Source organism: Engystomops pustulosus, chromosome 2 (genome assembly GCF_040894005.1).
Source record: "Engystomops pustulosus chromosome 2, aEngPut4.maternal, whole genome shotgun sequence".
Lineage (NCBI taxonomy): Eukaryota > Metazoa > Chordata > Amphibia > Anura > Leptodactylidae > Engystomops > Engystomops pustulosus.
The window spans coordinates 118,841,692-118,853,235 of NC_092412.1; positions in this window are offsets into that span (position 1 = coordinate 118,841,692).

Here is an 11,544-nt window from a genome sequence, read left to right on the forward strand (position 1 = left end):
AACTGTATCGCAGTATATGGCATTTCTGCACACTATACATTACAATGAGCCACAGGCTCATTGTAATGGATATGCAGAAGCCATTCAGCCTCGGGTCAGATGTAGACCCGAGGCTACCGTGGCAACCCCCCATGACTTTCGGGGGAGCGACGAGCCCGTGAGCCCTCTTCATACACCCTTCACAGCTCCGTGGCGGAAGGGGTTGACCATTTAAATGTCATTAATTTATTCTAAACATATGTACATGATCTGTACATATGTGCATGTGTGCGGCATCTTCTCAGTAATCCACATATCTTCATAAAGCCTGACACGCCATGTATCTTTAAAAAAACTTTTAAAAATATGCTAATTAGCCTGGGACCCTCTGTGTATGTCACACAGGCACTCCAGGCTAATAATTATGCACACCTCTGGCACGATACTAACCTCCTCTCCCCTGCTGGATCCTGGTGACGTCATGCAGGGGGTGCTCATAATTATGAGCATAGATTGACTTCACATGTAGATGACACCGAGCACCCCTCGGTCCATAATTATGCATGCCTCCCATGTGGCGTCACTGGGAACCAGCAGGGGAAAGGTGAGTATTGCACCGGAATTATGCATAATTATTACGTACACAGAGCACCCGGTTAATTGGCATATTTCTTAAATTGGTACCTGGCGCGTCAAGCTTTATGAAGATACGTGCTGGGATTGGTGCAGGCAGGTACATATGTTTAGTTGAAATTAGTAAACTTTAAATGGTTGATTTCCTTTAAAGTTAAAAAACCAGATGGCTTTCTCAGAACTTTTATTAACTTGAAACCCTTGAATAAGTTTCTATTGGTTGAAAAATTTAAGATGGAGGCATTAAAATCCACAATAAGTTACATTCTTCCAGACTGTTACATGGCGTCTATTGATTTGTCTGACGTGCATTAACATGTCCCCATAAATCCTTCTGAGAGAAGCAGGACTTTAACACAACTACAAGGTATTTCTTAAGGTATTTACTAAAATAATATCTGAAATGGCTTCCTTTTGTACGGATGTTAGGGTAGGATTTAAGATATCCTCTTTTAGTGTGCATTGGCTGTGTTTCTAATCAATAAGCATGCAAAGAATGGCTCAGACAAATTGCTGATGCAAGATCTGCTAATGCTGTTGCCCAGGGCAAAAATCTGCACTGCGCAAGCTTTATTTGGTTTCACAAATCTCTATAGAAAAATATGAAAAAAAGCAGAAGGGGAGGAGAGTTCCCAGCTTATGAAGTCTCTGTGCTGTCGCACATTGACATCAGGTCCGCATTCCTTAGCTTCAAAACTTTGAGGTGGGGTCTAAGATCTTGCTGCCATCTTGAGTTCATTGTTTCTATTACAGTACTTTTTAGGAAAATAAGACAAATAGAAATGACAGTATTTGATCTATCAGCTAGGTTTAACTTAACACGGATACACCATAGTATTTTTGTTCCCTGTCTGCATGATTTTCTGTTGATAGGGAAGTCTCAGGAAGCAGTGTCATTCCAACTACTTAGAGTTCAGAAGATTTTGGGTCAATTGGATATGTTAATAAATGTAAAAAGTCATCCTTTAAAGGAAACCTTCCATTTGATTTGATGCATTATGAAGCAAACATTCATTGAGAATGCTGTAGCTACACTCATGCAGGATCCTATCTTGGATAATCCCTGAGCTGAGTGGTTTTGCTGAAAAAACTATTATAACATTCAGGACCTTGGGAAAGCTGGGTCAGGCTGGGTGCCTAGACAAATACATTAGACACAAGCTTCTAATTACAAATTAGTTAGTCAAGACATGACTAATCGACCTGAGCTGAATCACTCATACACAACAGCTGGTGGGATGGTGCAGCAATTGAGTATTCTGCCTCCAGGGATTACATCATCCTCTCCTGCAGTCACGTGCTAGGACAAGCGCTAAACCAGCCACAGTAGCAAGACTGCTTCATTATCATAATGTTATATGATGATGTTATCATGATGTTTTATCAGCAGAACCCGCTAAGCTCTTATATTAACCAAGATATGCCTCTGCATCAGTGTAGCTACAGCATTCTCAAGGTATGTTTGCTTCATAAGGCCTGAAATCAAATGGTAGGTTTCCTTCGCGTCTAAAGTTGTTTTGGGAATCTGCGTGTAAAATATCTTTCCTTCCTTCCTCCAGAAAATTCAGAGAGCTGTACAGAAATGATTAAATAATAATTTACCTTCAATTAGGAAGGTTATATCAATATTAGGTCTTTTGACTTCAGGTATTACAGCAGTTCTATGGGCTAAATTACATTCTCGTCACCTCCAGTTTCATATGTTAAGATGTTGGGATGAGAGTGAGTTTGGATTGTAAAATTTCTTTACCTGCAGAAGTATTTCAGTCCTCTGATTGGTGGTTGGTAGCCACAATTCTTAATTGTGGCCTTGTATGGAAGCCGGAGAGCCCTATAGTATTAACCACAGATGCTAGTACCTGGGGCTGGGGTGCTCATCTAAAAAATCAGATCTTTCATTCATAGATAACTGAATTGGACATCATATTGACATTCGCGCAAATTGTTGAACATACAATGCAACATGTATGTAGATGTATCTCGGTGCAATATCTGTGTCACTGTTTATTCTCAACATGTCATATGTGCAATGCTCAATACAATGTATTGAACCATAAAAAATTTGCTCTTTCAGGGAGCCTTGGCTAACTCTAAAATTTGAATATGTTCCGATCGTAGAGACTTGAAGCAGGGATAATGGTGCCTCAAAAGAGATGTTTTCCTAAAGACCACCAGACTCTGAGGAATTCCAGATTCCTGAAAAAACAGACAAGTGCCGAAATTATGTTTCTAAACCTTCAAGAATTGGCCTTGGGGCCTGGATGCTCTGTCAGTGAAGTGTCATCAGTCAGTGGAGTTCATACTAGCAAATGTCTTCCTTCCTCTAGAATATCTACTGAAAAAGGGTACTGAAAAAGATCAGGCAGGGTCAAGTCACAGTAATTTAATTGCTCCTTTCCCACCTTCTGTCTCAGGGCACAATCTTTCATCCCAAGAGCAACAGACTTCACTTGATGGCCTGGATCTCAGGGTCATTTCCACTTTACAAAAGAGCATTACTTCTAAAATATATTTAGAATATTTCCTTCTGTCAGGATCCTGATCTTGATTTAGAACACCCAAATATTGCCACAGTGTAAGACAAAGGACTGAAACCAGCCACTCTAAAAGTGCAAGTCTCTGCCCTGGCGTCTCTATTTAATAGTTCCCTGGCCTCTCACCCTTGGATTATTAGATTTTTCTGGGCAGTGTCTCGTATATTTCCTACTTCAAAATATAGAATACAGGCGGTCCCCTACTTAAGGACACCCGACTTACAGACAACCCATAGTTACAGACAGCCCCTCTGACCTCTGGTGAAGCTTTCTGAATGCTTTGCTATAGTTCCAGATTGCAATAATCAGCTGTAAAGTGTCTGTAATGAAGCTTTATTGATAATCCTTGGTCCCATTACAGCAAAAAATGTTTAAACTCCAATTGTCATTTGGGGCCAAATTTTTTTTTCTCTAGATCTACAATTATTAAATATAGAGTTTCGACTTACATACAAATTCAACTTAAGAACAAACCTCCAGACCCTATCTTGTACGTAACCCAGGGACTGCCTGTATCCCCTTAGAATTTGTCAGTTATATTAAATTCTTTTGCCCGACATCCGTTAGAAACCCATTAACAACATACAGTATTTGTAATAAAGAAAGAATTGCACAAAGAAACACAAGGTTTTTGTATATGAATTGTCTGGGAGTTACTGCAGGTCTTACAGCCATCCCGTGGTAGTGATTGCTGAAGCCAGGTGGTCAGGCAGGACTCAATAGTGCATGATGATTATTTTTATTACAGAAACTTCATTAAGTGTTTTAAACTTTTATTTCTTAACAGGTTGGCTTGAACAAGCGAGGTCTCAATTCACATTGAGATGCCCTTTACACACTGCTGTCAAGTGTAACCGCGGCGTGTAAGGAATCTCTGATTGCGGGTGTTAGAGGTGGGTTTCGGCTATATTATACATTCAGGAGCCAGCGCCAGAAGCTTGACGTAATAGTACTGTAAAATGCGAGAATGCACCTCCCGTCATGCAGTAGTAATACGTCAAATGTCGGGAAGGGGTTGAGTTCCCTTCCCCCTTATGTTGAGAGAAGTGGGTCACTAGACACTAGGCTTTCACAATGCTAATATTGTAAACTAGTATTTGTACTGAAGGATCCCTGCAGTGATCATACTCATTTGCAACCACAAACATGACACTTAAAACACACACTCTAGCTCCCCCCCCGACATGTTTCGCCGGTTAAACCAGCGTCATCAGGGGATCGTAGACCCAATCCCCTGATGACGCTGGTTTAACCGGCGAAACATGTCGGGGGGCAAGAGTGTGTGTTTTAAGTGTCATGTTTGTGGTTGCAAATGAGTATGATCACTGCAGGGATCTTAAAATGAAAAGTATACCTTTAGTAGATACTCATCTTTCAGACGATATAGTGTTACAATAGCAGCCCAAACAGTTTTAACCGGTTAAGGACCGGGCCCTTGCACATTTTTTTCATGTCCATTTTTCACTCCCCACCTTCAAAAATCTTTAACTTTTTTATTTTTACATGTAAAGAGCTGTGTGATGGCTTGTTTTCTGCATAACAAATTGCACTTCATAGTGATGGTATTAAATATTCCATGCCATGTACTCGGAAGCGGGAAAAAAATTCCAAATGCAGTGAAAATGGTGAAAAAACACATTTGCGCCGTTTTCTTGTGGGCTTGGATATTACATCTTTCACTGAGCGCCCCAAATGACATGTCTACTTTATTCTTTGGGTTGGTCCGATTAAGGGGATACCAAATTTCTATAGGTTTTACCCTATATACTCGTGTATAAGCCGAGTTTTTCAGCACAAAAAATGTGCTAAAAAACGTCCCCTCGGCTTATACACGAGTCAATACTTAATATATATACTTAAAAAATAATAAACTTATATACTCACCCTCCGGTGGCCCCGACGTGCAGCGCTGCTCCCCCGATGTCCGCGCGGGTCCTCTTCTGGCTTCCGCGGCCGTCTTCTTGCTTCTCTAACTTCGTGCCGGGCGCCGCCATTGTTTTTCTTCCAGGCGGCGCCTAGTATGACATCAGCAGCGGCGCGTCATACTAGGCGCCGTCCGCGGGAGAGCAATGGCGGCGCCTGGCACGAAGTTAGAGAAGCAAGAAGACGGCCGCGGAAGCCAGAAGAGGACCCGCGCGGACATCGGGGGAGCAGCGCTGCACGTCAGGGCCACCGGAGGGTGAATATATAAGTTTTTTTTTTTTTTTTTAACGCTGGGCAAGCTGTATACTACTGGGGGCTGTGCTGTATACTACTGCGGGCTGTGCTGTATACTACTGGGGGCTGTGCTGTATACTACTGGGGGCAGGCTGGCTACATACTGGGGGGGTCTGTGACCAATGCATTTCCCTACCTTGGCTTATACTCGAGTCAATAGGTTTTCCCAGTTTTTTGATGGTAAAATTAGGGGTCTCGGCTTATACTCGGGTCGGCTTATACTCGAGTATATACGGTATATTGTTTTCATACATTTACAAAAATTAAAACCTCCTGTACAAAAATTATTTTTTTGATTTTGCCATCTTCTGGCGCTAATAACTTTTTTATACTTTGGTGTACGGAGCTGTGGGTGGTGTCAATTTTTGCGACCTTTTGATCACATTTCATAGATTTTTTTATATTTTTTTACAAATGGCAAAAAAAGTGCCATTTTCGAATTTGGGCGCTATTTTCTGTTACGGGGTAAAACGCATTGAAAAACTGTTAATATATTTGGATTGGGCATTTTCGGACGCGTTGATACCTAATGTGTTTATGATTTTTACTGTTTATTTATATTTATGTCAGTTCTAGGAAAAGGGGGGTGATTTGAATTTTTAGGTTTTTTTATTATACTTTTTTTTTTTTTCACTTTTTTTTATTTTTCTTTTTACTATTTTTCAGACTTCCTAAGGTACTTTAACCCTAGGTTGTCTGAGCGATCCTATCATATACTGCCATACTACAGTATGGCAGTATATGGGGATTTTCCTCCTCATTCATTACAATGTGCTATCAGCACATTGTAATGAAGGGGTTAAAACAAAATAGCCTTGGGTCTTCGGAAGACCCGAGGCTACCATGGAGACGGATCGCCGCAAGATGGCGGCGCCCATGCGCCGCTATATTTTTCTGAGGCTGCCGGTCGCTAACCAGTTAAAATGTGTGTGAACAAAGTCAGCTTATATATTTTACTTTGGATTTATTAAAAGTTGTGACTGAGAAGGCATCATTCTGTCTCAGGACAGACTTGTAATTTAAGGTGTTAAATTACCTTGGCAGTCCTAAAAGGGCTAACTATTGTGTATAATTGCTAGTATTTGTACTGTTAAAGATACTTTATACAAAGAACACCTTGAATCATTTGTAAGTTGAAGGTCTGTCACCAAATTATGTCTTTAAAGAGAATCCATCAGGCACATTAACCCCCTTAACAAAATATATTTTTATAAACTGCCATTAGAAAGCATTGCCATTATTCCTTCATTGTCCCTCTACAATGCTGTACACTCAAACTATCAGGTACTAAAGCTGTATGCAAATGACCTGTGCGATGTCCAGTGAATCAATATCATATTCAGCTGTCCAGCTTATTCATGAGTGGGAGGCATAGCCACACCCCCAGTGATTGACTGACAGCCTGTATAATAATGTGACACTCCTGGTGCTGGCTCCTCTATGTGCATCCTGGTGCTGATGACCACTCCACCTGCAGCCTGTGTGTGTATGAGATACTCCTATACACACGACTGACAGCTTGTATAATGATGTGACACTCCTGGTGCTGATGGCCACTCTCCCTGCAGCCTGTGTGTGTATGAGATACTCCTATACACATGACTGACAGCCTGTATAATGATGTGACACTCCTGGTGCTGGCTCCTCTATGTGCTTCCTGGTTCTGGAAGCCATGCCATCTGCAGCCTGTGTATGAGATGCTCCTATACACATGACTGATAGCCTGTATAATGGTTTAAGGTGCTTCCTGGTTCTGGTGGCCATGCCCCCTGCAGCCTGTGTGTGTGCATGAGGGTTACAGCAGCTACAGAATGCAGTCATTTTATAGCAGAACATCTCAGATTTATGTGTATCATAGGGGAGGGATTAGCAATGTTTGGTTTTGTTTTTTATCATTATTGTTATGTTTTCTACTTTAAATTTTGATGAAATATCTACATATGATACACTAATATTGCACACACATGCAATACATATGATACACTAATACTGCAAATACACACACACACTCATGCAATACATATGATACACTAATTCTACACACACATACGCATGCAAATCGTATGCTACACGTATGCAGGTATGCAATCCATATGCTACACTGATACCACAGACACGCACGCAGTATGTATGCCACACTAACTGCAGACTGATACCGCAAGCAACACACACAGGCATGCAATCCGTATGCTACACTAATACCAGAGATGTGCAGGCATACAATCAGTATGCTACTCTAATACCGCATACGTGCAGGTATGCAATCCGTATACTACACTATTACCGCAGACACACACGCATGCAGGCAGCATGCAATCCGTATGCTACACTGATACCGGAGACGTTCAGGCAGGCATGCAGTATGTATGCCACACTAATACCACAGACACACGCAGGCATTGCAGTTCGTATGCTACACTAATACCGCAGACACACGCAGGCATGCAGTTCGTATGCTACACTAATACCGCAGACACACGCAGGCATGCAGTTCGTATGCTACACTAATACCGCAGATGCGCCCGCAGGTATGCAGTCCTTACGCTACACTAATATCGCAGATGTGCATGCACATTGGCATGTGATACGTATGCTACACTAATATCGCAGATGTGCATGCACATTGGCATGTGATACGTATGCTACACTAATACTGCAGAAAGGCACACACACATGCAGACAATAGATATAATACTTTAAAGCAGCACCCAATTGCATTCACTCCTTGTAGTGGAGGGAGAAGTCTTTTCTCTATGGACCCAAACTTATTCAGGTCAATGACGGTTGTCTGGACATCAAAGTAGGTGACATGCAGGGAGGATGCGCAGTCATGTATGCCACACTAATACCACAGACACACACGCAGGCATGAAGTCCGTATCCTACTCTAACACTGCAGACATGCATAAAGGCATGCAATCTGTATGCTACACTAGTACCGCAGACACACAGGCATGCAGTCCATATGCTACACTAATACTGCAGACCCGCACGCAGGCGTGCAATACAAACACAGGTCATCTTCAGTATATAGTGTCCTTGACTTGAGCCTTAATAAAAACAATTAAATACATATTTTTTCAGAAAATATCTACTTTCTAGAAGTCAGTAATTTATTAGCACATTCTGGTAATTTTGGTTTAAAGTAGACCTATTTTTTTTCTTTGTTTGTAATGAAACTTTAATGAAAAAAAAAACAGATGGTGGTAGATTATTGCACAAAGGAAACCCTCCATTACCACACCACAGGATGATGAATCCTCACAGGTAATAGGGACAGGACACGTATGAGAGGTTACATAGCCCTTCCCCAGGGGAAGCCCTGAGCTTAAGAGATGTGTACCATCAGTTTAAAGAAGGTAGATATGTCTTTATAAGAAGTTCCTTAGGACCTCTTTTATTGTACTCCTATGTGCCACAATAGTGAAAATATAGAGTTCTAACTTATTAGATAGGTAGTCACAGCAAAAATTAAAAAAAGGGAATGCTCACCTACCTGCTCTCCCTTCAGCGGCTTCTCATTACTCCTGCTCTCTTTTCTATAACCCAGGTGCCACTGCCAACGTTGCTTAGTCAATGGAGCCTGGGTCATAAAGAGGAGTGGATGCCGCTCTACTCTATGACACAGGCGCTGTCACCTGGGTCACACAGTGATTGGCGCTGTGTGTGTCTTAAAGGGGTTATCCGGGTTTAAATTTTTTTTTATGTCCGGGCTGGGGAGGGCTAGTTAAACATAATAAACATGTACTTACCTCCTCCGGTGCTGCCGATGTCCCGCGCCGCGGCCCGTCTTCTCTGTGCGCCGGTTTCATTACACCGGCGCACAGGGAGCTTCCGGCCGGCCGGAAGCTCCCATGCTCACCATCTCTCAGTGCTTACAACGCTGAGAGATAGGGACGCATGGGAGGAGCCGTCCACATCGTGGACCGGAAGCTCCCTGTGCGCGGCTTCCGTGCCCCTGTAAACAAACAGGGGCACGGATCTAAGGGACCGCGGCGTGGGACATCGGCGGCGCCGGAGGGGGTAAGTACATGTTTATTATGTTTAACTAGCCCTCCCCAGCCCGGCCATAAAAAAAAAAATTAAACCCGGATAACCCCTTTAATTAATCAGTGATTTGTCTGCAAGCCAGATGCAGCCATCAAAAGAGCCACATCTGGCTCCTGAGCCATAGATTCCCTACCCCTGATCTAAAGTCTACAATGTGCATTTACATTTCCCAGTGTATGGGTAGACTCCTCATTAAGTGAGTAAGTCTTATATGTTGCTGTGGATCAGAGAATACATACCATAGTACCAATAATAAGTAATAATTATTCTTTATATATAGCGCCTGCAGATTACGCAGCGCTGCACAAAGCTTCCCAAATCGGTCCCAATCTAATCAACCTACTAGTATGTTTTTGGAGTGTGGGAGAAAACCGGAGGACCTTCATGCAAGCACAGAGAGAACATACAAACTCTTTGCAGAGGTGGACAAGGTGGGACTTGAACCCAGGACCCCATTGCTGCAAGGCAGTAGTGCTACCCACTAAGCCACTGTGCTGCCAACAACATCTGACCTCGTAGAGAAGAGTCTCCAGGGCAGCTCCCCTGTGGCTTATTCCTGTCTGGCCCAACAGGGTTTGTAGGTTTATCATAATACACAAATGGGAAGAGACCTGTCAATCTTTTCCTTTAAAAAAATAGGAGGAAATCTTTTCACAGGCTCCCCTTTAATGTGAACATCGCTAGTGGTGTTTAAAATTGCGTTATTAGTACCTTGTGTCCGGTACCACCTCCTGAAGGTCCAGCGCTGTCTGTCCCTTGAGAATATCCCAGGCTCTGCCAAGAAGGATATAGAAAATGTATTTCTGTATGGATATATATTTGCTATATGATCATGGTTTGCCAGGGGGCAGTTGGACCAGCAGGAAAACTCCCTCTGGGTTTCTGTACATTCAAAACCTACACAAAACGGAGGTGATCTTAATAGTAGAAAACATGCAGATTTTGGATACTCTGCTATACAGGACAGTCTTTTATATGGCATCTGTGATACTGAGCACAGTACCATAATTGTGTGCATTTAGAATTCTCCTTTATTACCTGTTGACCAACACATTTCCATTCCAGGAGGCGAAACCGCCGTAGAAGTTTTGAGAATTGTTATGGAGAATAAGCCTATCTAATCATACTACGTTACTAAAGATATCCTAGTTAAGTTCTCCTGAAAGAAGAAGAAGATGCAGAGATGTGCAGGGAAACCACTTTACGGGAAATCAAATGGGAGAAGTGCAAAACCAGATCATCGAACCTCTCTTCCTGGTATTGGTTTGAAAAGAACATTGAGGATTTCTTGAGCTGTTTCTTGTTCCAGTCCTTACAAGTCCTAGAAGGTTATATGTGTCCAACTGTTCATCTCATATTTCTCATTTGATCTCCCTGTGTGGTTTAGGACCATAATCGCTATCCTATGACACATGGAGATCCTTTCAGCAAGAGGGTGCAGGGGAGTTTATAACAGAAACTCTTCTAAGGTGCCCAACATAGATACTGATGTGCACCACTTCTATTTTACGAATAAAGATGCAATTATCTGACATTTCTCCTTAGTGAAGGGCCGGCACGAGACATTTTGGTGTCGTAGGCAGACGATGAAAATTTTGCCCCCCCCCCAACTCGGCTGAATTAGGGGCGATCCTAAAGAGAAAAATAAAATGCCCCCCAATTAAAAATAATAAGAAAGAAATCTAAGTGGTCTAAGTGTAACAAACACATAAATATATTCCAGCAATGAATATACTAAACACATATATACCAGTGACTAGGACGCACATATAAATTTTTAACAGCACATAATAATATCCTGCACTTATAAGTATAGACCAAAAACTTTACATCAATATATACGAGCATTAAATATACTGCACTCAAGCACAGACATCACTTATTGTTAGGCTACATGCACACATAAGTATACCCGCATGGATACGGCCGGGTCGGCAGGAGTGACCCCTCCCCTCTCCATAGAGATCCATTGCTCACAGCCCGTAACACAGGGAAAGATAGAACATGTTCTATCTTTTTCCTATGTACATAGCGGTACGGTGCCGCACATGTGGCAATTGCTTTCTATGGGGGACGTACATACGGCCACCATACTGTCCTGTGAATGTAGTCTAGGCTGTAGCTGTTTCCT